This window comes from Neofelis nebulosa, chromosome 18 (assembly GCF_028018385.1).
Source record: "Neofelis nebulosa isolate mNeoNeb1 chromosome 18, mNeoNeb1.pri, whole genome shotgun sequence".
NCBI lineage: Eukaryota > Metazoa > Chordata > Mammalia > Carnivora > Felidae > Neofelis > Neofelis nebulosa.
This window is the reverse complement of record NC_080799.1, coordinates 5,547,040-5,573,284: the sequence shown is the minus strand read 5'-3', so window position 1 is coordinate 5,573,284 and position 26,245 is coordinate 5,547,040. Positions and strand designations below refer to the sequence as shown.

The window sequence follows — 26,245 nt, the reverse complement described above, 5'->3', positions numbered from 1 at the left end:
TGCTCTAAACCACTTGAAGGTAACAATAAGAATTAGCATATATTTTCAAGTCTCTTTCAAATTCATTTTGCTAAAGTATCACCTTTTATTAGTTGTACCTTAACTGCAGGGGTGAGCAAACCAGAGCCAGAGGGCTAGCCAGCACCTATTTGTAAATATAATTTTATTGGAACCTGGGCAGGCCCACTTGTTCATGTATTGTCTGTGGCTACTTTCAGGCTACTATGGCAGAGTTGAGTGGTTGCAACAGAGAAGTTTGGCCCACAAGAGGCCTAAACTATTTACAACCTGGCCCCTCCCAGGAACCTTACCCTGAAGGTGGAAGAACTTTAATATCACACAGTTGTTTACGTGTGAAGACTGAATGACTGTGTGAGCAATTTGATACCCTTTTTTCTTGAAAGGCAGTTCCTTACCACCTGCTAAGTGCTTGGGTTTAACATACATTAATAGCCACAGTAGTATGTGCTCAAGAGCACAACCGCTTTGCCTTGTTGGGAGGAACAAATAAAAGAGCTGAAGAGCTCTGTAGTCATGATTGGCAGATAAATATATTTTAATCCATTGTGTTTAATTGTTAAATAATAAGTCACTTGAAGAATTCATTGTCAGAAATGTGTGTTTGTAGTACTTGTAGTGCACACATAAATCTTTATCTTAGGTACACACTTCAACCCAGAACAGTACTCATTTAAGAGAGGAAATTGAAATATGTACAAAACTTCCAGTTTTGTCCCTAAATCAAACAATGTTTATTTTTAAAAACGTAGAAAATACTGAAAAAGTAGAAAAGGAAAACAGAAATGGTCAGAAGAAAGTGTTTTAGCAAAATATTTAAAAGAAAGTATGAATCAGTCGTTTCATTTTTAAAGCATGGAAAAATAAAGTTTGTTCTCATTTATTTCTCAAGAAATAACAGGAGACTTTCTTTGGAGAGTTTACAATTTTGCTTTGAGGTCCTTATAGCTCACCATTACATAAATCTAGGCTGTATCTTGTTCTTGTTTAGTCGGCTATTACGTTTTGAATCATTTGTTAGTTTGTTTGGCCCAGTTTCTTAAATTGGGTACAAAACAGAAGATTTTATCTCCTCATCACTAAGGAACCTACAAAATCACAGGTGTTCTTTTGTTATTGATAGAATGCTTATAGGTCATACAATTTATTTTTTTTTAGGTCATGCAATTTTTTAAAATACTATAATTTTGTATTGGCACTCAAAATCAGTCTTAGGTCGTAAAAATTAAAAAAAGTATCTGAAATATCTTTTTTAAAAAAAGTTTTTTAATGTTTATTTTTGAGAGAGAAGAGAGTATGAGTGGGGGAGGAGCAGAGAGAGAGAGAGAGAGAGAGAGAGAGAGAGAGACAGAATCAGAGGCAGACTCCAGGCTCTGTCAGCATGGAACCTGACATGGGGCTCGAACTCACTGACCTTGAGATCATGATCTGAGCTGAATGAAATCGGATGCTTAATCGACTGAGCCACCCAGGTGTCCCAAAGATGTGTTTTTTCTGACTTGCTGTATCTTAAGGCACTCGAGGTTATCCTGCTCATTATAGTTTGGCAGATAAAAGGTTGTGTTAAATAGTGAACCATCACATAGTCTGAAACTGATTGAACTGATTCATGCGTCTGCATTTTGTATTTTTTTTTAAGTTTATTTATTTTGAGAGAGAGGCAGTGTGAGTGGGGGAGGGGCAGACAGAGAGGGAGAGAAAGAGAATCCCAAGCAGGCTCTGCACCATCAGTGCAGAGCCCGATGTGGGACTCAAACCCACCATCTGTGAGGAGATGACTGGACATGAAACTAAGAGTCGAACACTTAACCACCTGAGCCACCCAGGCGACCCTGCATTTTGTGTTTTCTTCATCGGATATTATGAAGATTTTCTGTTTTGTGCTTACAAGTATTTATAATATGACCTTTATTAATTTTTATTGTTTATTTTCAGTTTGGGATTTGAAAAAAGATTGTCCTGGAATTGTACATGTAACAAATGCCTTTGGACTTTGCAAGTGACTCTTGTCCATTCAATTTTCAAGTAGAAAACATTCATTCAACACGTCCTTGTCCCTTTGGGAGCAAGAAAGATCTAAGCTATAGTAACTGTAGAGAAAGATAGGCTTATAATTTATAAATGAATAATTTATAAAGTCTACATATGCATCTGCCATTTAACTTTTTTTAAGTTTTTTTTAATGTTTATTTATTCTTAGAGCACAAGCAAAGGAGGGGCAGAGGGAGGGAGACACAGAATCTGAAGCAGGCTCCAGGCTCTGAGCTGTCAGCACAGAGCCTGACGAGGAGCTCAAACTCCTGAACTGCGAGATCATGACCTGAGGCGAAGTTGGACGCTTAACTGACTGAGCCACCCAGGTGCCCCTGCACCTGCCATTTAAGTCCCCATATCAGAGGAATATTGGCATATGTATAAATTCCTAAACTTTAAGAGGAGGTTCTGTATTGTAAATTGTACTAGCTTATAGAAATTGTTGTAAGAAAAGCATTCTTTTTCTTAGCTTTGATATAACTATGTGTGCAAACGAAGCACTATAATTAGTAAAAACTGGAGATGTAAAAGCTGAATCGTCAAACCAAGATTAGTCAGTTGAACATTTAGTGCTTTCTGATTGCATGGTGGGCACATCCTGAATATACATCTGAAACATTGCCTATTTTTCATAACTTTATTATATTTGCCCGATCTGTTACATTTTTGAAGTATGTGAAGAGAAAATTATCTTGTTTAAACCAAATTTTCACAATTAGTCAAATTGGTCTTCTCCTTAAAGGATATTGTGTGTGCCATCAACTCAGGATGGAGAGAGTGTGGGAGTCCTCATTCTTACACTCTGAGCTATAGCCAGAGGAGAGCTGGTCAGGGGCCATAGCAACTGCACAGGTCACAGTGAGGGGCAGTGGCTCAGGAGACCCAGAGGGCTTTGCTTCACCACCACCATCATTGTTGATAGGGCCTATTCACATTCTCTTAAAAATGCTGGAAGAGCTATCTTACTATGTTCATGACACCGTGCTAGGCCCAAAGTTATGTGTCAGAAACAAACTCACTAAGTTCTTTTTTTTTTTTTTTCAACGTTTTTTATTTATTTTTGGGACAGAGAGAGACAGAGCATGAGCGGGGGAGGGGCAGAGAGAGGGAGACACAGAATCAGAAACAGGCTCCAGGCTCCAGGCTCCGAGCCATCAGCCCAGAGCCCGACGCGGGGCTCGAACCCACAGACCGCAAGATCGTGACCTGGCTGAAGTCGGACGCTCAACCGACTGCGCCACCCAGGCGCCCCAAACTCACTAAGTTCTAATGTACAAATATAGGAAGGGAAGGGACTTTGAAGCATGCCAAGAAAAAGTGGCTCTAGCAACAGCAAAAGGGTGTGGCCTCTATGACAGGCTGAGGAAGGAGAATAGGTAAGTAAAAGGGCGAGGGATATGCCAACGATAGGTGTAGTTCGAATCATGATATGAGCTGGACTTGACTTTCCAAGCACACTGTGATGCCGTGGTGGAAAACAACAGCCATGGTGGGTGATTGGGTAGACTCCTTGTTTTTTTTTTTTTTTTCAACGTTTTATTTATTTATTTTTTTTGGGGGGGGGGGACAGAGAGAGACAGAGCATGAACGGGGGAGGGTCAGAGAGAGAGGGAGACACAGAATCGGAAACAGGCTCCAGGCTCCGAGCCATCACCCCGGAGCCTGACGTGGGGCTCGAACTCACGGACCGCGAGATCGTGACCTGGCTGAAGTCGGACGCTTAACCGACTGCGCCACCCAGGCGCCCCTAGACTCCTTATTAGTACAAGTGGGGTTCTGACAGTTTTTGATCTTCAGCCACTTGGGAGTAAATGTACTTCCTTAGGTACTCTTTTGCGTTCCAAATGACTTAACAAAATTATTAAAAGTAAGGATGCGAACAAGCACATGAAAAGTTACTGGATATCATTAGCTATTAGGGAAATGCAGGTCATAACCACAATGAGCACTTCATAACCAACACACTAGCTATAATTTAAAAGACAGGGGTGCCTGGGTGGCTCAGTCAGTTAAGCACTTAAGCGTCTGACTTCAGCTCAGGTCATGATCTCGTGGTCTGTGAGTTCGAGCCCTGCGTCGGGCTCTGTGCTGACAGCTCAGAGCCTGGAGCCTGCTTTGGATTCTATGTCTCCCTCTATCTCTGCCCCTCCCCCCCCCCAAATAAACATTAAAAAAAACTTTGACAATAACAAGTGTTGGTAGAGCTGTAGAGAAATCGCAACCTCTGTACATTGCTGATGGGAATGTAAAAGGAAGCACCAGTGTTGGAAAAGAACCTGCCTCAGAATTTTAACAGAGTTATGGTGTGAGCCAGCAGTTCCATTCCTTAGCTCTTTACATGCCCACATGAAATCTTAGCAGTGCTTTTCACAATAGCCCAAAGGTGGAAACAGCCCAAATGTCCAGCACCTAGGAATGGATAAACAAAATGTAGTATGTCTTTATAATGGGATATCACTTAGTCATTAAAAGGAATGAAATACTGATATGTGCTACAACATGGGTGAACCCTGAAAACATGCTAAGTGAAAGAAGCCAAATAAGGCCACATATGAGTGCATGGTTTCATTTATATGAAATTTCCAGTCAGCGAATCCATAAGAGAAGGCAGATGGGTGGTTGCTAGGGACTGGGGGAGAGATGGATGAGGAATGACTGCTGATGAGGGCAGGGTCTCCTTTTTGAGGGGTCAAATGTTTTTCAGCTGGATAGTGGTGATGGTTGTAGAACATTGTAAATATTCTAAACATTGCCACTGATAAATTTGTGTTATGTGTATTGTATCCCCCAAAATCAAAAAAGGTAAGTATGCTGATCTGAGAAGTTCCCAGCACAGGGCATCCTAGTAAATCCCTGCTATAAACAACATACTAGACATATTAATACAGGAGGCTAGTTGCACACGTTTCCCAGTCCCATAGAAAGTGCAGGCAGCCCAGCAGCACTATCATGACCATCTAATCATGTACGACTTTATTCCCAACTTTTCAGCAGAAATCTGAAAATCTGAATTAGGACCCCAGTTGGTCAGAAATATTTTAGACAGTTTGCTCTGTGCTGTGCAGCACGTCTCACACATGCTACCTCCTAACGTTGCAGTAACTTGTGAAGAGTTTTATTTGGCCCCGACTCAGTATGAATAGCACAGTAAATGAATTTTGCTGGCGCTAACAAGAGTTCAGAAATCAGGAGGCTCATGCGGTTCTCCCAACAGTCCTCTGAGTTGGGGATGTTCTTCCCATTTTATATGGACAAGTAAACAGAAGCTTAGTTTAAGTAACTTGTCAACCTTCACACAACTAATTAGGAGTAGAGCTGGGGGTGTGTTGGTTGCATGGAGAGTGGAGTGCTTCCCCCAGACTCAGGGAGCATCAGCCTTAGGACCTCTCAGGTGCAGCACAGCTTTTAAAACCCTGTACTTAGGTCTGAATTTGTGATTTTGTATTCCTTAAGGAGGACCCCACGGAAGTTGGATTTCTACATAGGGAACAAATTATGAAAGTAGTCTTTGAAATCTGGAAGACTGGGCACATGACAGAAGGATTTGGATCCCCTGTTCATTGTTCCTTAAACCCAGTGGAAAGAAGAAACAGGAAACCAGAATTTGATTCAGTACAGGAAATGGCCTTGGGACATGTCCTATAAAACCTGCAAAGGAGCTGTGAAGATGTGCTCACAACAATGTGTCTAGAAGGACTCTGAGGTGGGGGAGGTGTCCTAACCGTCCTTTAGCAGAGTCAGCTGGAGGGGAAGGCTGGTGAGGCAAGTATGTGAGAAGTAGATATACTCTAGGATGAGCTTAGAAATGTTTGTTGGTCAACCAAATGAGTATCTCATAAGGGTACTGGGCTTCTTTCAACCTAATGTGAATCAGGTTTCTCTAGGCTCTCTTGAAACCATGGCTATCATTTACAGCATTCATAAACTTGGCCCTACCTTCAAGATATCTACAACATAGTGAGGGACATTAAGAAAATATATACATACGTACCTTTAATACAGGAGTGAGTGCGAGAGTAAGACATACAAAGGCTACAGGATTTCATGGGAAGAGATGATTACACCCGAGTGGGGTAAGTGGAGGGAAGCTGAGTGTTGGGGAATGCTGAATATCATGATGGTCAGCATTGGAGGTAGAAAGGGTGGTGGTTTCTGGTTGGGGGAACAATTGGGGGAGGGATCTATTTCAATTTGCCTGGAATTTAGGACTAATAGGATCATGGGTGTAATGGGTACAAGTTGAAGTTGCAGCCTTGTTATTTTGAGTGCTGGCCTACAGATTGTGTTTGTGTCGTTTCAAATTGAAATTAAAAATTAGTAAGGCTAAAGGATTTTGAGTTATTAAATGCTGACTAATAGTTCAGGAGCATGGGTTCAAAGATAAAATAAAAACTGCAAGATGACTAAAGAGCAAATTGAATGGCAAGCCCTTTACAACTCAGAACTGGACTCTTAAGAGTCCAGAATAAGTCTCCCCCCTGTGACTCTTGAGTGAAGTGAAGCTGATATATAGATGACTCAGGTATTTATAACTCAGAGCCATGGCTGATAGTCAGCAGCTTCCATTTTTCTAACAGAATTTGTGACATACTAAGGTCTCTTTCCCATGTGTGTGCGGGTGTGTGATTAAGTATTTTAATCTTACCTCACTTTTATTTTCTCAGTCCTGCCCAACTTCCCATTTCATGTTAATATTTTAAATAACTTATGAGTCCTCTAAGACGTTTAGAATTATACTTTCATTTTATAATGAGCATTTAAATATACTTCAAGTTTTTAAAAAATGTAATACCTACTGAAAAATGAACCTAATAAGCACATTTTCTACCTTTATTACTTTAAAATGTTTGTACATAATTAAATCTGCGGCTATATAAACTACTTTGTTTGCTGCTTTTTTAAATTTAGCACTCCACTTCTGTTTCTTTGTGTTAATAAGTAATCGGTTTATTCATTGTTTTTGATGGCTGCCTACATTTCACTTTACATTTTCTTCTTTTGGTACCAAGGCAGAGCCATGTGTAGGGACTCCGAGGGGGAGAATTGCCATATAAGGATGAGTACAGGGTTTGTTTCTTTTCTGTTGTGAAAAATTGCCCCTTAACCAGCGGGGGGAAGGAGGGGAGTCATTGCATGGTATGTTGAAAAGCACATTAAAAAAAGAAAGCACAGGGGCTCCTGGGTGGCTCAGTTGGTTAAGCGTCTGACTTCAGCTCATGATCTCACAGTCCATGAATTCGAGCCCCACGTCGGGCTCTGTGATGACAGCTCAGAGCCTGGAGCCTGCTTCAGATTCTGTGTCTTCCTCTCTCTCTGCCCCTCCCCTGCTCATACTCTGTCTCTCTCTGTCTCAAAAATAAATAAAAACATTAAAAAAAATTTTTTTTTAAAGAAAGCGCATAAAACCAAATATTCAGTAATCGAGGGATTATAGTAGTTTTTCTTTCCTCGTTTAAATCACAGTATAAATGAGCATTTATTATCTGGTAGCTTTGCTGCAGTCACTGGGGAGAATACATAGAAGTCCCTGCTCTCTGGGAACTTACTTTCTAGTGGGTGGTAAACGAACATGCCTAATATGCCAGATAGTAACAAGGCGAGGCGCCGAGTGATGGAGGAAAAGAATGGAAAGGGGCCATTTTAGGGAGAGTGGTCAGGGACATGCAGTTAGGAGGGAGCGCCACAGGCAGATGTCTGGAGAGACCATTCCAGTGGAGTCCAGCAAGTACAAAATTCCTGAGGCCTTGTGAACTTGGTCACAGTGTGGAAGCCAGTCTGGTTGAGACTCAGTGAAGGATGGGAGAGTGGGAAGGGATGAGGCTACAGGTACAGCAGGTGCGAGGGTGGGGCCGGGTCACATAGGGGTGGGTGTTCATAAGAATGTTGCCTTTTAATCTGTGGTGGGGGTGGGGATCCACTGCATGTTTTGAGCTCAGGTGTGACTTGGTTTGACTTAACATTTTAAAAGCTTCTTACTGGCTTCTGTGCAAAGAATAGAGTGTAGGAGGGTGGAAACAGGGAGACCGGTTGGGAGGCTGTTGTGCCAGCCCAGGTGAGAAAGAATGGTGGCTTGGACTGGGATTGAAGGTAGAGTGGGGTTTGCTGTGCACCGGATGACAAGTGTGGACAAGGGGGTATGGTGAGGTGGGGGCGGGGGTGGTGGTGGTCAGGGTTTGCTTTTAGATGTGTTGGGTTTGGGATGCCTAGTAGGCAAGTGGAAATGTCAAGGCGGCAACTGGAAATGTGAGTCTGGAGTTCACTGTGTGAATGTGTAGTTCTATATCCCTGTGAACAAGTCGGGCCCTGTTTCGCTTGCCCAACCACATTGATGCTTAACACTCCATGCCCTGTGGCTTCCCTCAGTAGGAAACCAACAATTACTGAGGATCACGGCATGCCAGGTGCTTCGTTTCTGTCTTCTCCTTTGATTCTCACCAGGTCCTGTGAGGGGCTCTTTATTTACATGTCCATCTTACGGATGATATATGTAATGGATAATCCTGTTTGTATGCCTCCCTAGTTCCCTTCCTAAAACATTTTTTAGTTTGTTTCCAAAGTTCAGGTGCATGGAGCAGATACCACTGACCACTCCGTTTGGGAGGTAGGTCGTGTGTGTATACGTACGCACGTGTGTTTGGATCTTGGTAGTTGGGGGTAGCTGATTTTCATGGGGTGCCTTGGGGAGTCAGCCCCGCCACTTTGGTTTTACTTCCTGCATGACCCAAACACTATGAACTGAAATGGCTTTAAGCAACCAGGCCAGCCCTTACCCAAGTGATGCTGCCCAGCCCCCCAGAGGTAGCCTGTTCCATTTTCAGACAACACTAATAATTAAAGTGTTCTGGCTGATGTTGAGTAGATATTCCTTTCCCTGTAATTGACACACACTGGGCATCATCCTGTCCTTGGGTACCAAGTAGAGAAAATGTGACTCGTCTTCTACATGGTTTCTCATTGCATATCTGAGAGAGGATGCAGAGTAGTTGAGAGCACAGGCTTAAGATCAGACGTGAGTTCACATTCCAGCTCTCCCACCTTTTAGTTCTTGTGTAAATGTGGGAAAACCCTTGAACCTCTTACAGCCGTGGTTTCCTCCTCTGAACAGTGTGGGTAACAGCAGTACTCCCTTCTGGGTTGTGAGGACTAACTAGAAAAGGTCACCTCTGTACAGCAGTGAGCACAACTCTGGACACAAGGGAAGAACTCAGTCAATACGTGTGAGCTGCCGTTACCTTTGAGGATCTTACAGTGTGTGCCGGTGTGCCATCTTGTCCTCTCAGGTAGAGAAGGTGAGAACAACATCAGAACTGCAAAAGCAGAGTTACTCTCTTCTCTGTGTTTCAGTTCTTGTGGAGTAAGCAGTCTAATAAAGGGAGTCTGTATTTTGTGTAAACTCCCTTAAATTCTCATCATATTAAGACTACCCAATGTCTAACATCTTGGGTTGTGTGGTTTTAGATCAAAAGAATAAATCGCTTTCCATCTGAAAGTTGGGAGCAGTAGCCTTTCTTATACTGTTTTTAAACTTGTTCAATTACAATTGGTTGCTTAAAACAATGAAAATCCTTACTTCTTTTTCACTTAAATTTTTTGAAGTGTATTTATTTATTTTGAGAGAGAGAGAGAGAGAGAGAGAGAGAGAGAGAGAGAGAGAGCATGCGATCAGGGGAGGGGCAGAGAGAGAGGGAGAGAGAGAATCCAAACAGGCTCCATCCACACTGCCAGCACAGAGCCTGATGCGAGCTCAAACTCATGAACCGTGAGATTATGACCTGAGCCGAGATCAAGAGTCAGACGATTAACCGACTGAGCCACCCAGGTGCACCAAAAATTCTTCACTTAAAATTTTTAAGATGGTTTTACTCAGTAATACTGAACTGAAATAGCCCCTTAGTGCCTTCTTTACCTACATATTGTCCTTGTCTTCATGTGTTGGGGTCCTGTTTCAAAGTTTTAAAGAACTTTTAAAACTTAAGATGTAGCATTTTTTAGCCTTGAAAATCCTATAATTAATTAGTGACACCATAAGGAATAACTAGTTTTCAGTTTCATTCATTATTGATAATACACCTGATTTCATTTTTGTTAGTATCAAAATGGTTGTATTTTAGCCTTAATCTACTAATCAATGAAAAAATGAAGATGAATAATTAATGTTAACTTACTAATAGCTTGTAGAAAACTTTTAATCTTTTGATGCTGTTTTTTTACATTGACATGTAAAGAAAACAATTGCTTGTAATCTGTATATGGATGCAAAATTGATAAATTATTCCTGGGTGATATATAATTGATAAGCTTGAATAAGTTAATGTCTTTTTTTTTTTTTTTGAGAGAGAGAGAGGGCACAAGTGAGCGAGGGCAGAGAGAGAGAGAGACTCCCAAGAGGGGCAGAGAGGTGAGGAGGGGACAGAAGCAGGGCTCGAGCTCACAAACTGTGCGATCATGACCTGAGCCGAAGTCAGATGCTTAACCAACTGAGCCACCCAGGTTCCCTAATGTCATCCTTTTAGCTAAAATACGAGTAGTACATTAAAATACACCTCAGGGAATATTTTTCCTTCATTGCAAATCCTGTGCTTTGACTTGACAGTGCTTGTGTACAGCAGGTGGACTGAATTAGTGTAATTGCTGATCAAAAATGAAGTAGGAAATAAACTAATTTGCTTCCCGAATCAGTTAATCAGTCCTAATGACAGAACTGGCACCTAATTCCCGAATCTTCCCCTACATTTACATAATATTTGGTTTAATTTTCAGAGAAGATGTCTCTACTAGGTATTACCTTAGGTGATGAAAAGACTTGGTTTCTGATATTGGGCGTGCATTTGTTCTCTGCTTCACTGAAAAGACTTGAGTTTAAATATCCAGGATGTTTTCTAATGATAATTCCCATGGAGATTTAAGTCTCTATGCAAAGATAACTAATATTTTCCTTTTAAAGCATTTTTATATATAAGTTAAGAATTAATTCATATATGGAGTTTATTGGTTTTCATTTATTCTTCCTTCACACTTTTTGTCATTCCCTTTCTTAAAAAAGAAAAAAATTTATTGTTCCTTTCTCTAGCTACCTTCTTACTTCTTTTATTGCCAAACATCCAAAATAAGTGGTTTATACCAACTTCCTCCTTTCTGTATTATCTTTCCCTTCCCTTCCTACTTTTTACCAGAAATCAGGAGCTAGAAGGGAGTCTAGCATTGGGTGTTTAGTGTGAGTCTTGCTCTTGGAACCTTTCCTTTGTTAGCACACTTAATCCTCGCAGCCTGGATTGCCAAGTGTCCAGAATCGAACCCACATAGTCTGGTATTATAGCTTTTTGTTTGGCAGAATGAAAATTTTGTAAACAAAAATGTCCCTTGGTTTTGGTTTTTGTTTGTTTTTTTTTTCTTTTCTTTCTTTTTTTAATATGTTGTTTATGGCTCAGGATTCTCTGAGACCAAACCTCAGGGTTACTAAACCTTGGTGATAGGAAACAAAAGATGCCAGGAATTTGCTCCTGGAGGCTCTGCGGATGTAAACTGGTCTGTGTGGGTGCCAGCCCTGGCTGAGAGAGCTTGTTCTTCCGGGGCTTAGGATCCTACAGATGGATGCTGGGTGCTCACACTCCAGATGCAGCCAGCATCTGTACTGCCACAATAGAAGCCTCTCCATCTAGATCCAGTTGTTGAGTAGATTAAAAAAAGAGAGAGAAGGCAAGTTAGGGATCAGGCATTCAGGTTTAACAGAAAGCATTCTTCCTGTAGGACTTTCTGTGATACCTCTGTGTATAGGAATAAAATAAAATACTACAGATACCACCATATGATGGGTCAAACTTCTGCCAGATTTTCCTTTCTCTGCCCTACTATACTACTTTATGTTCTTTCTCACTGCAATTACCCTCTAATTCATTTGTTCAGTACACTTACTTATTGACTAGACTTTTAAGGACTGTTATGTGCTGGGCAGGCACTGGTATCACACAGGTAACTGAGAATCAGAATGCAAGTTCTTGTCCCTGAGTAACTTCTAGAAGCATTCAGACTCTGCATGTGTTTTCCTCGGAACAGGGCAGTGCTTCCTAATCACTGCTCGTTCCAGACGGCTGTTGTTTTGTGTTATTTTGTTTTTAATAAATTTGTTTTTTTAAAGAAGTTTTAGGTTTACAGAAAATTGAGCAGATCTTACCCAGACTTCCCACATACTCCTCTCTCTCCCACTCAGTGATGAACCAGTATAGATACATTGCTATCAACTAAAGTCTATAGTTTACATTAAGGTTCACTTTTTTTATATGTTTTTGAGAGAGAGAGAGAGAGACACACACAAAACACATGAGTGGGGGGAGGGGCGGAGATAGAGGGAGACACAGAATCCAAAGCAGGCTCCAGGCTCAAAGCTGTCAGCACAGAGCCGAACACTGGGCTCAAACTCATGAACCATGAGCTCATGACCTGAGCCGAAGTCGGACAGTCAACTGACTCAGCCATCCAGGTGCCACAAGGTTCACTTTTTGTGTTAACATGAGTTTTGACAAATGTTTAATGACATATGTCTACCATTACAGTATCCACTCCCCCACCCTCCTTGGCAACCACTGATCTTTTTATTGTCTCCATAGTTTTGCCCTTTCCAGAATGTCATTTAGTTGGAATTTTGTAGTATGTAGCCTTTTCAGACTGGCTTCTTTCACTAAGCAATATGCATTTAAGCTTGCTCTCCATGTCTCTTCGTGGCTTAATAGTTTCTTTCTTTTTTATCCCTGAGTAATATACTCAGTTGTGTACATGTACCACGACAGTCTATCCATTCATCTTGGTTGCTTCCAAGTTTTGGCAGTATGAAAAGGCTGCTATTAACATTCATGTACAGGTTTTTCTGTGGACAAAAGATTTTAAGTCATTTGGGTGAACACCTAGGAGCACAATTACTGGATTGAATAGTACGACTGTTTACCTTTGTAAGAAACTGCCAAACTATACCATTTTTGCACATTCTCGACATTTGGCGTTGTCAGTTTTCTGGATTTTAGTCATTCTGATAGCTGTGGAGTGTTTTTTTTTTAATTTTGGGTTTTTTGTTTTTGTTTTTAGAAAGAGAGTGGGGGGAGGGGCAGAGACAGAGAGACTCTTAAGCACGAATCCCAGTCACTTCTAGCTTTTGATTTAGAGTGATAGGTGTGGGGCACTTTGGTGGCTCAGTTGAGCATCCAACTCTTGATTTTGGCTCAGGTCATGATCCCAGAGTCATGGGATCGAGCCCTGCGTTGTGCTCGACGCTCATCCTGCCTTTAAGATTCTCCCTGCCTCCAGCCCTCTCTCCCCCCCCCCCCCCTTCGCTCACACATACACTCTTTCAAATAAAAAAATAAAGTGAGAGGTGTATGAATCTTTTTTTCACTTGAACACTTAAAGGCCATTATAGGGTTATTAATTAACCTAATATAAATATTGTTGTATCTCAGGGAATAGGGAGACCAGAGGAGAGGAAGTGAGGGGGGGGAGCTGTTGGTCAGTGAAGCAGCAAGGACATAACATTTATTAAGTCTGCCATCTTAAATGAGTGAGATTAAAAGCACCCCAAAACTATTCTAATAGTAGTATCAAAGATCATTGATCACAGATCATAGTAACAAATTCAGCAATGAGAAAGTTTGAAATATTGTGAGAATTGCCAAAATGTGACAGTGACAAAGTGAGCAAATGCTACTGGGAGATGGTGCCAATAGACATACTTGATGTGGGGTTGTTACAAACCTTCCAGTTTATAAAAAATGCAATATCTGTGAAGCACAATAAAGCAAGTTATTCCTATAATTTGTGTCTTCTCTCTTTTTCCCTGGTTTAGCCTAGCTAGACGTTTATCAGGAGCATTTTAAAGAGCTAGCTTTTGGTTTCATTGACTTTTCTTTATTATAGTTATCCTATTCTCATTTATGCTTTAACTTTTATTAGTTCTTTTCTTCCGCTTGCCTTAGTTTAAATTGTTCTTTCTCTGGCTTCTTAAGTTGGAAGCTTCGAGTATTGACTTTATATCTTCTTTTCTAATACATGCATTGAGTGCTATAAATTTCCCTTGAAGTACTGCTTTTGCTTGCATTGCACAAATTTTGATATGTTGTGTTTTCATTTTGTTCAAATATTTAAAAAGTTCTCTTGTTTTCTTCTTTGACCCCTGTGTTATTGAGAAGTATGGTGTTTCATTTCCAAGTATTTTGGGATTTTTTTTCAGCTAGATTTCTGTTACTTGTTTCTAGTTTAATCCCACCGTGGTCTGGGGGCATTTTTTGTATGACTTCCATTCTTTTAAATTTGTTGAGGTGTGTTTTATGGTGCAGAATGTGGTCTTTCCTGGTGGATGTTTTGTGTGAGCTTAAAAAGAATGTGTATTCTGCTGTTGCCGGGTGAAGTTTACTCTGTCATTTAGATTCAGTTGATTGATGATGCTGTTCACTTCAATTATCCTGCTGTCAGTTACTGAGAGTATTGAAGTCCACAGTGATTATTATAGTGGATTCATCTGTTTCTCCTCACAGCTCTGTCAGTTCTTCCCCATGTATTTCAGCTTTCTCTTAGTGGGCACGTTTACATGAAGAAGTCTACTCTGTCAGTCTCTCTTTTAATTGGTACATTTAAACCACTTATATTTAAAATGATTAGTGATGTCATTGGATTAACATCACTGTACTTGTTTTGTATTCTTTGCACTTGTTCATTATCTTAAAACAATCTTCCCCATTTCCTGCACTTTCTGGTTTTAATTGAGCATTTTATATTCCATTTTATCTCCTCTCAGCATACTGATTATATTTAAACCTTTTTTTTTTTTTTGGTAGTGGTTGTCCTAAGGTTGGGTAGTATACAGGCAATCTAGGTCCACTTTCAAACACCACTGTATCACTTCCCAGGCAGCACAGGGTCTTTATGCAGAGTGTTACCAGTTCCTCCCTCCTAACCTCTGTAGCACTGCTGTTATTCATCTGATTTATCCATAAGTCATACCCACTCCATATGTTGTTGCTATTACTTCAAATAAACAGTTATCTAGTGTATCAATTAAGAATAAGAAATACAAGGTTTAATTGCTTTCATTCATTCCTTTTTTAATGCTCTTCATTTCTGTCAACCTTAAAAGTAAAATAGCCAACTAGTTGACCAGCAAAATGAGTTTATTTGGGAATTGCAGTAGGGGGTACGCAGACTATGACAAACCATAGGCAAGTCCAGAAAACACAGGAGAGGGTTTGCTTTTACAGAGGAAAGGACAAAGTGGGAGGGGCTATTTGGAATGAGAGCTCATTGGAGGAGGGCGAGAGTTCAGGTTTATGGTGACTTCTCATTGGCTGAATTGTTGCTGGGCTGGAGAAAATCTTCTTTCCTCCTCCTGCGGGTAGTAGGCTTCTTCCTGTTGGGAAATTCAGACATGCTGCCTTTTCCCTGCTGAGGTCTGCAAACGGCACAAGTGGTTATGGGCAAGAACTACCCCCTTGGGGGCTTTCTGACTCCATTTGAAATGAGGTTTCCTTTACTCATTTTCATTTCTTTATGTAGCACCAAGTTTCTGTCCTCTGTGATTTTCTCTGGGAAGAGCTTCGAACTTCAGTTTTCCTCTGATGTCCTTGCTTTGTCCCATCCCACTGTTGTCTTTCAGTTTCCTCCCAAAATCCTTCTAAATGAAGTCTCAGATGTAAACCCTGTTGATGGATGCTGTAGTAGTGAAGTATTAGGGAGGGGGATAATTCTATAATTCTAGGTTTAAATCTCCATTTTTTGTTTTGTGGGGTGTATTTGATTTTTAGTGGGTCAAAATACCTGGCATAAGGCTTTAGTAAAACAGTTTATTCTGAGGCCTCGCCTTCCATACACAGAACAAAGCAAGAACAGAACAATGCTGGGCTGATTTCAGAACGGTTATTTTCCCCCTCCACCTGCCTGTAAGCCCCGTGGGCATTTTCTCCAGTCTTCAGGGTAGTAACCTGGTGGGCGCTCCTAGAGGTAATACTCATGAAAGTGCTAGACTCCTCCCCTAAGACTGAGCCCTCTGGAATTTTTTTTTTAAATTTTTTTTAACGTTTATTCATTTTTGAGACAGAGAGAAACAGAGCATGAATGGGGGAGGGTCAGCGAGAGAGAGGGAGACACAGAATCCGAAACAGGCTCCAGGCTCTGAGCCGTCAGCACAGAGCCCGACGCGGGGCTTGAACTCACAGACCGCGAGATCATGACCTGAGCCGAAGTCGGGTGCTTAACTGACTGAGCCACCCAGGCGCCCCTGGAATTTTTAGCTCAAGCTGGTTCGTGCTGAGCCTCCAGCAACCATCAGTTACAGTTGAAGAGTTTCTAGCAGTACTGGCTCCAGCATTGGTTTCTGCTGCCAGTAAACCAGGATTCTCCACATTAGCCTCTGTCTGGTTTTCAGGGCAGATCTTTACCTGTGAACTTAATTCTCTACTGAATCTAAGAAGCACTGTTGTGCTTCAGTTTATTTAGCTTCTTGATGTGAGTAAGAGAGTAATGACTTCCAAGTTCTTCACAGAAACCAGAGCAGAAACCAGAAGTGCCCTTGGTGGTTGGTTTCTAACCAGCAGTGGTCAGATGTGTCTGTTCTCCAATGGATCGTTCCTGGTACAGTATAACTATAGAAGAATTGTCAACACTTAAAACTGAAGTGCTAAGTATTCTGTTTAGTAAAGGGAAAGGCTCTGAGGTGGAGGAAAGAGTACTGTGTGTATTCCTTTTTGATAATAGTGGTAAGGGAAACAAAGGCAAGAGAAATGTAGCTTAAATCTCCTCAGAGCTTGCAGCCCACTCATAAACACTTGAAACATGCAGACCATGACCTTCCTCAAGCAACTCATGGCTGCCTTACTTCCTTAATGTTTTTGTTTTATTAAAGACTAAAAGTAACCTTATCTTAACAGCAGCTAGCCCCTCAAGGTCCTGAAATCCTTGCTTTCAAATTCCTTAGAGGCTACGCTATCCCTTACCTCCACTAACTTAAAAGTATATAATCAGTCACTCCTCGCAACCCTAGTGTGGTTCTTTCTGCCCACGGGTTCTGTCCCTGTGTTTTAATAAAATCATCTTTTTGCACCAAAGACATCTCAAGAATTCTTTCTTAGCCATTTTCTCAAGAATACCTTCAACAGGAGATGGACAGTTTTTCCTTTGGGGACCCTAGGAAGGGGGAAAGAAACATGAGAGGAGCACTGAGCTGAGTTTAGGAGAGGTGGGTGTCCATTTGGCTATTTGAGTAAATTTTAGGAATTATTCTGAAACATTTTAAGCATACTAAAGTATATTAAAGAATACACAGATGTGTACATGTAAGGAACAAGAAATATTTAAACAAATGTGGTAACTAGTTATAAGCTGACAACCTAGTATGTGGGCTTTATTTCCAGAAAACAAGTACTCAGAAAGAAAGCATGTTGAAAACCATGTGGGCCCATTCTGTTGTTGTGTTTCATGCATTATTTAACTTATTTGCTACTCCTGTCTGGATGCACACCTTACCAGCCAGTGTTTCCTTTCAGAGCTCAGGAAAGCACTGTACTCTCCACTCTACTTCTCCTAAGAAGTAGATATTCTGGTTACCACCATACAGCTGACAGTACTGAGGCTGCATGAGATGACCTGGAGAGAGGTTAAAGAACTTTCCAGAGGCCTGTCTGGCACCATTGCATCTTTCTGCAGATGCTTTAACCTTTACCCGATGTTTGTGCCCCTTGAGTTCACTGTGGGTGATTACAATGCAGAGCACCCCACTTTCTGAAAATGCTCCCAGTCTTTTAGCTTTCACAGTACCCCACTCTTTTCCAGCCTCCTCAACCAGCCTTTCATCTTCAGGAGCTCTTCTTAGACATCTTGTGTTCTGTCACTGAGAGACCAGCAGTAGCTGCTGGCCTTTCATTATGGAAGAACGATGTCTTTTGGGAAACCTATTCTAGGTCTATATATAAAAGTTCATTTGTTCTGTGTCTAAAGGGACTCCACTCCTCTCCAAGAAGGAAAGAATGTTTGGGTTTGTAGCTACAACTTCTGTTTGGCTCAGAGAACTTTCTCCTTCAGATCTTTGACCATTTCTACTATTTTCTAAGATTGAGATTGCCAGAGACTTACTATGAAATAAGCAGAGCATTGGTAGGTATTCTTTCTCATGTCAACACACTTCTTTATCAACCAGCACTGGATTGATGACCAGAGCAGGTAGATCTTTTTAAAAAACTTTTTAGAAGATTTTTCTATTTTTAAGTAATCTCTACACCCAGCATGGGGCTCGAACTCATTACACCAAGATCAAGAGTCACATGCTCCACCAACTGAAGCAGCCAGGCGCACCCAGACTATGCAGATCTCTTATTCCTCATCAACATTTGTTCTCTAGATTCAGCATCTATCAATTTTGCCTGAATGAGTGTTTACTGTACTTGTTGCATTTTACTTTTAACAGAAGCCCTCCTTTCTCTCCTCTTTCTTTTTTTATGTATCTATTTATTGCTGTGGGCTCATGGGTTCCAAGGTTTTTTCAATTATTTATATATATCCTCCTACTGTCCTTAATTACTTTGGTGCTCAAACCATCCTATATTGGGCCAATAGGAGCTCCTTCAGGCTGATTCTAATTCATTCACTCATTCATTCATTCTTTCTTGTATACTTCCTTATTTTCTTGCATAAAAGTACGTTTGAGGCTCATCTTGTCCCTTCTCAATGGTGGAATCAACAGCTATTTTTTTCTGAGGAATGCTCCTTGCTTTTAGTGGGGATGATACTAGAAGCTAAGATTTGAATACTAGGTGTGCTTATTGCTATGTTGAAGTGTCATCTTGATCCTTTCAGCAAACAGATCTAGGAAATATATACATGTATACAGTGTGTACTGTGCACATACATACATATAAAACCATACCTGTGTATATACATACATATATGCATATATACACATGGACATATAAAAATAAGCATATGCACTTACATATTTTGGAAATATGTGCAAATATTGGCTCCCAATAACATCATCATATTTGTACATTTTCTCAATTCTGTGATACACCTAAAATAGCTCTGGAATTATTGGGGCACCTGGGTGGCTCAGTCAGTTGAGTGTCCAGCTTCAGCCCAGGTCATGATCATGTGGTTTGTGAGTTCAAGCCCCACATCAGGCTTACTGCAGCCAGCCTGTCAGCACAGAGCCTGCTTTGGATCCTCTGTCCCCCTCTCTCTGCCCCTCTGCTGCTTTCACTGTCCCAAAAATAAATAAATATTTTAAAAAATAAATAAAACAGTTCTGGAATTATTAAAAATTTTTATCAGTTTAAACTAGTAGAACACTGTATGTTTATTATACTTGAATTAAAAAAATAAATTTGGGGGTACCTGGGTGGCTCACCTGGTGAGCATCTGACTCTTGATTTCAGATCAGGTCATGATCTCAGGGTCGTGGGATCAAGCCCCATGTCAGGCTCCATTCTCTGTTTCCTCCCCTGCCCCTCTCCCCTGCTTATGTTCTCTGTCTAAAATAAAAAATAAAATTAAAAAAACATTTATTTTAAAAATAAATTTTTTATAAAGTGAGTCTTGAAGAGATATCTGCACACCCATGTTTATGCAGCATTACTCACAATAGCCAAGAGGCAGAAAGAACCAAAGTGACTGTCAACATTTTTTCCTCATGATGAATAGATAAATAAAATGAGGAATATCCATACAGTGGAATATTATTCAGCCTTAAAAAGAAAGGAAATTCTGGGACACCTGAGTGGCTCAGTTGGTTAACCATCTGACTTCAGCTTGGGTCACCATCTCATGGTTCATGGGTTGGAGCCCCTGCTTTGGGCTCTGTTTGGACAGCTTGGAGCCTGGAGCCTGCTTCGGATTCTGTGTCTCCCTCGCTCTCTGCCCCTCCCCCATTCATGCTCTGTCTCTCAAAATAAATAAACATTAAAAAAGAGAGAGAGGAAATTCTGACATATCCTATAGCATAGATGAACCTTGAGGACATTGTACTAAGTAAACCAGTCACAAAAGGAAAAAAATTTTGTATCAATTTATAAGTTTATTTATAATAGTGAAGTTATACATAAACTTAAGTATTATAATTATACATTTTGGAATACCAAAACAAAATGATCCTACTAAAATGATTTCAGAGTTTGTAAGTTTGTCATTCACCCGACCAATTTTTTTTCCTGTCCTGAACATTGTGATAAAATGTTATAGACACTCAGGGCACCTGAGTGGCTCATTCGGTTAAGCGTCCTACTCTTGATCTAAGCTTAGGTCACAATCTCATGGTTCGTGGGTTTGAGCCTCATTTGAGCCTGCACTGACAGCACAGAGCCTGCTTGCAATTCTCTCTCCCTCTCTCTCTGCCCTTACCCACTAGTGAGCTTGCTTTCTGTCTCTCAAAATAAATAACTAAACTAAAAAAATGTCGTAGAGACTCTATTTTGTTATCTTCCTCTTAAGATTGTGAAGTTTTATTCCAGTAGACAGTTACATTACTAGTAGATCACCTTGATTCGTGGAGGCTTACTGGTAGATTTTTTTCTGGTGGATCTATTTTGGTTTTGCCCTTGTCCTGTGACTTAGTGTTTATTCCTAAGTCCCTTCTTGATGTCACTGGGCAGCCTGTGGTATTTATGAAGCCTTTCTCACTTGGTGGGACTTAAATTCCCAACTTTGTATTCCCCCCGACAACTCAATGTGTGTCCTACTGAGAATCTCTGCCAAACTCTACATCCTTCTAACTGCTGGTTTTTCTTAGAGTCTCACCCTGTGCATGTGTAGTTTAGGTGTTAGCCAAGGATTTGAGAGGAATTTATATACAGATATCGGGTCTTCCTGCTCCATTGTGTGAGTTTATCCATTCTATAATTTATCCATTCCAGTGTTGATAGATGTTTGAGTTGTTTCTGGCCTTGGATATGTGAATAAAGCTGCTATGGACATTCTTGTGCTTCTGTTGGTAAACAAATGCACTCATTTCTCTTGGGAATATATCTAGGAGTAGAATTGCTGGATCACAGAGTAAGCAGATTTGTTTATCACATACTGTCGGTTTTGCCTTTTCCAGAATGTTTTATAAGTAGAATCATACAGTATGTAGCTTTTTTAGTCTGGCTTCTTTCATTTAATATAATATTTCTGAAATATACCTGTGTTGTTATGTTTATCAGTAGTTAATTTATTTTTATTATTGGATTATATTCCGCTAAATTCTTGAAATGAGTGTTTAGTGTTTTTCACACTCCTCTAACATATGCATTTGAAGGCTATAAATTTCCTCTAACCACAATTTTTAGTTACATCTTACATGTTCTTATATCCTATATTTATCATTTTATTTCAAAATAACTTTAATTTCCATTGTGGTTTCTTCTTTGATCTGTAGGTTATTTAGAAGTCTGTTTCTTCATTTCCAGTATAGGGACATTTTCTGGTTACCTTTCTCTTAATGGTTTCTGGTTTAATTTTGATGTGGTTAAAGGGCATACTCATTGTGATTTCAGCCCTTTGAAATAGAGTGAGGTTTTCTTTTGATCTCTTTTTAATATACTCTTTGCTTTAAAAATGAAGTTATCAGATATAGTCTTCTATATATGTTCACTAGATCACCTGTATTTATCATCTTATTCAGGTTATCTACATTTGTACTGCTATATTTGCCTACTCATTCTACCCATTTACCAAGAGAAGCATATTGAAGTCTCCTACAATTATTATTGATTAATCTATTTCTTCTTATAATTCAGCTTTAGTTTAAATATGTTGAGACCATGTTAATAGCGGCCTATGAATAAAAAAATTTTCCATCTTCCATATGAACCTTTTCCCATTATGAAATCATTGTTTTATGTCTAATTCTAATAATGCTTCTCACCCTCTTTGACCACTTACTACATCTTGTTTGGTTTTAATGTACCTACATCAGCTTTCTTTTGGTTAGTGTTTGCTATATATCTTATTCCATCCTTTTACTCTCTGTATCCCTATATTTAAAGTGTATCTCTTTTAAGGAAAATATAATTGGGTGTTTTGTTTTTTTAATCCTAACAGTCTTTGTCTTCTAATTGGATTATATAGTCTATTTACATTAAGTGTAATTACTTTCTGCTGTCTGTCCTATGCTCATTTCTTCTCTTGTCCTCTTTTTGGCTGATTGTTCTTTTCCCCTCTCTGTTTGCTTGGTCGTTATACGCACTTTATTCTTTTAGTGGCTACCCTAGTGGCATCTCTTCTTAACAAAGTCAGATGCTGCCTGGCACTTTACTTTTCTCTCAGACTATGAAAGAACTTTGGAACACTATATACTTCTAATGTACGATTTCTGTTTGTCCAACTTGTTTTCTTGGGTGGACTAAGTCGTGATCAGTGGTAGAATAATTACGGTCTCCATGAAGACATTAATTAGAACTGTGGTACTATAGTTGGCCAGGTCAGAAGCTAGATTTCTGGAGGAGTGTTGGATGAAATGCTTACCCTATCACTTATTTGGCTTTATCCCTACATGCACGTTGTTTACTGGTACAGTATTGACACTCACCAGAAAAGAGCACCTCCAGTTGCATCCAGGGACTGTGGGTGGGCAGCCCTGAGGGCTATTCTTAGATCCTGGTAAAGCTTTCAAGTTGAGTCACGTGTTCATGGTTACTAATCTGCCTCTGTACTAATTCCGTGCTGGTGACTCTAATCTGTGGGATACATACTTTTGTATTTAACGTAGCCATCTGCGTGTAGTTTGCTTTTACTTCCATTATATTTTCTCATCACGTTTGATATTTTAAAAATTGTCAGAAAAAGTATATCCTTTTTCCAGTGACTTTTTGGTCAGGTTTACCATAATTCATGTAACTTTAGGTCCACAGTAGGTTGGCTTCTACTGTCTCATTTTATTGTTTGATTCCACTTGAAGTAACAGGGAGGAAATCGTGTGTGACTCACTCCATCATTGCTCTGTGCTTTCTGGAAATACTGTGTTCTGATTATCCATGATCAATTATAAATGAAAAAGAGTCTGTGTGCCTACACGTTGAGCACCTGTTCTGTGCTACTCATGTCTGTTAATAATCTCCATCTGGTTTCTCTAAATTTATGCTGTGAATTGATGAAGAATTATCTAGTTGTCAGGGTGCCTGGTGGCTCAGTGAGTTGAGCGTCTGTTGATTTCCTCTCAGGTCATTACCTCACAGTTCATGAGATCAAGCCCCACATCAGGCTGTGCACTGATAGCACAGAGCCTCTCTCTGCCCCTCCCCCGACTCACACTGTCTTTCGCTCTCAAACTTTAAAAAAATGGATTATCTAGTTGAAAATATATTAACAGTCCAACAACTAATCTGTATTTCAAGTGAAAACTTTTATGTGTTCATACAAGTAATACTCTTTAATTTTAGTTGTTTAACTTTTTAAATCCATTCAGCTTAAATTCGTATCTTTATATAGTATTGTCCAAATTATTGGACATGTTTATTCAAAGTTCCTAAAACTGATAGTGGACATCAACTTTTAGTTATGTCAAATTCATGATTTTGAAATATGTATATATGTGAATCCTTTAGTAATGCTATTTAAGAATATAATTTACTCAGACTGAGTCATATTACTGTACTTGGGTGTTTCTTCCCAGAATGTGTACTCAGAACCTAAAAGGGAAAAAGGAAATGGTTGATCAGTACATATGGTCTGTGATTTCTGGGACCAGCACATTGGTTCCTGTTTGGGTGTGTGTTTAGTTCTGCTCCATTAGAATGTGGGCTCTGCTCCACCCTCCTTTTCAAAAAAATTTTTTCTTCTCAAATGTAATTTATGAAAAATTAGGTTACAGGGCTAAGAGTAAATAAACGTGTGCAATGCCACGTTTCAGACATAAAGGAACACTTGCTATATTTAAGAATAAACTTCTGTAGATTGAACATAAAGACTTTTCATTTTCTGTTTCAAGATACACTTTTGGCAGCTCCCATAATCACAGTAAAGATGTTTTCTAATCCTTCTTTGACCGAGGACTCCGTGGCTGCTGCTATAAAGTCAGCATTTAAATTCCACGAACTGTAAGGGGCAGGAATAACCAGGATAAGGTCGGGTGTTCTGCTCCTGGCCACAGAGTGAATGGGCTGTTTCAGTGAGCCTTTCCACCCAGCTGCCTACAGGGAGAAAACCACGAGGTGGGAGGGGCCTCGAGACCAAGCACCAGGTTCAGCAGTGCTGGCTTTCACAAGAGTGCCACACTAGCACAAGCTTTTGTTTTGGCAACATGCTTCTCAGAGATCCACATTATATACGGTTGTAGAGATAAAGTTCATGACCATATGAAAAAAAAAATTGTGAGTGCTTTGATTCTAGCTTGAATCACACTGAGTGATTTAAGCACAATTATTTTTAGACTTTTTTAAAAAAGTAGATCTGACTTGCCAAGAATAGAGTGCTTAATTTTCAAATAATTGAAGTAGGGGTTTTTTTTGTTGTTACTGTTTTTCATCTGTAGCCAAGAGTTATTTATGATTTTAAAATGGATGTGAAAGTAACTCAGACTATTTCAGTGTCTGAAATCACTAAATGATAAAATGACATTTAATATAATTATATTCTCGGGCATGTGAAGGCTTCCTTTGTGGTAACTCTGAATTATTTCATGTTGAGCTTTAGGAGAACGTAATTATGGGAGAAATGAAGTCAATGTCATTAAGGATGGAGAGTAGGTATCTTGATAACTTGGTGTGGTGGGGATGTGGCTAGCTGTGTGTCTGCCCCCTCCCTTTGGTTCATCCAGCAAGCAGGCTGTTCTGTTAGAGGTTCCTAGAATCATAGGCTGCTTAGGGACTTAGGAGTTACCTGTCTGTAACTTTGTAAGGTTCTCTCCTTACAGGAAGTTCTCTGTCCCCACCACCTGCCATGGTTATCTCTAAGCAGCATTGTCCACAGTGGGCTTCATGCTGAGGAGGTGGTTTATCTGGGATACCATGGGTGGGGGCCAGGGGAACGAAATGTTACATCTGGTTTTGAGGGATCTCTGGCACCTGTGAGGAAGAAGATCCAGAAGAGAACAAGCTGGGAGTAAAGAGAAATGATGGGCAGGGGGACACTCCTAGTCCAACTGGTGGGTTTGAATGTGTTGCTGGGTGGCAGATTACGGTGACTCTTCCCCACTTGGCCTGGGACAGATGATTGAGTGCACATAGATTTCACATGTCATTTCCACATATCTTCTCTCCACGGCAGGGAAGGGCCAGCACATTTGTTGCCCAAGGAAGCAAGATGAGTAAGGGGCATGATTTCACCCTAGAGGTTGGCCCAAGTGATGACACCACATGCACAAGGGATGCATCTTTGCATCCCTTGAGGTTGGCCCAAGTGATGACACCACATGCACAAGGGATGCATCTTTGTCATTGAGTGTGACACATGGGTGAATTGTCGACCCCTTGTGACTGGCTAGCTGGCAGCCAAGAGCTGGGGCTAGAGAATATGGGGTGAGCTCACTTTTAGACATGTTGACCATGATGTACCTCCTGGGACGTCCAGGTGGACAAACATGTTCAGGAAGGGATTGAATTTCTTTTTCTTTTTTTTTTCTTAAAATTTTTAAATGATTATTTATTTATTTAGAGAATAAATAAATAAATGTGCATGAAAGCATGCACAATTGGGGGAGGGGCAGAGAGAGAGAATCCCAAGCAGGTTCCATGCTGTCAGTGCAAAGCTGGATGCTGGGCTCAGTTTCATGAACCATGAGATCATGACCTGAGCCAGTATCAAGAATCAGATGCTCCACTGAATGAGCCACCCAGGTACCCCAGAAAAGGGTTGAATTGGGGGAAACCTAGACTGTTTGAGAGTCAGATGTCTTAAACTGTTTCGACAACAGGGCACTCATTTGTGTAAAGGTGACAGCTGAAGTCATAGTCTAGTTGGTATTCTTTCTCTTTTCCCATATCCACCACAGTCTTAATTTAAATTCTCCTTCATCTACAGCCTTTCAGTTCACCCAAGGAAATCCTTTCTATCTATATCCACTGAACTGTAGGGGACCTACCCAGCACATTTTGTTTTTATTTAGTATGGTCTGGTGGTTATTCCAGATGATTCCATATCTGCCAGGTCTTAGGTATCAGACCCATTTGGTTCCTATAGATAAATGAGCAGGGAGAGAGAGGCTCTTGTTCACCTTTATCAGAGTTGAAGAAATTCAACCACTTCCTGAACACGT

At 40.3% G+C, this 26,245-nt stretch overlaps 1 protein-coding gene across 3 annotated transcripts in view; it reads left to right on the top strand.

Annotated features, from left to right (window-relative positions):
- The window catches only part of BAIAP2L1 (BAR/IMD domain containing adaptor protein 2 like 1), a 93,308-nt gene that overhangs the window by 41,073 nt on the left and 25,990 nt on the right, over positions 1-26,245 (top strand). The gene's annotated exons all lie outside the window — the stretch shown is intronic.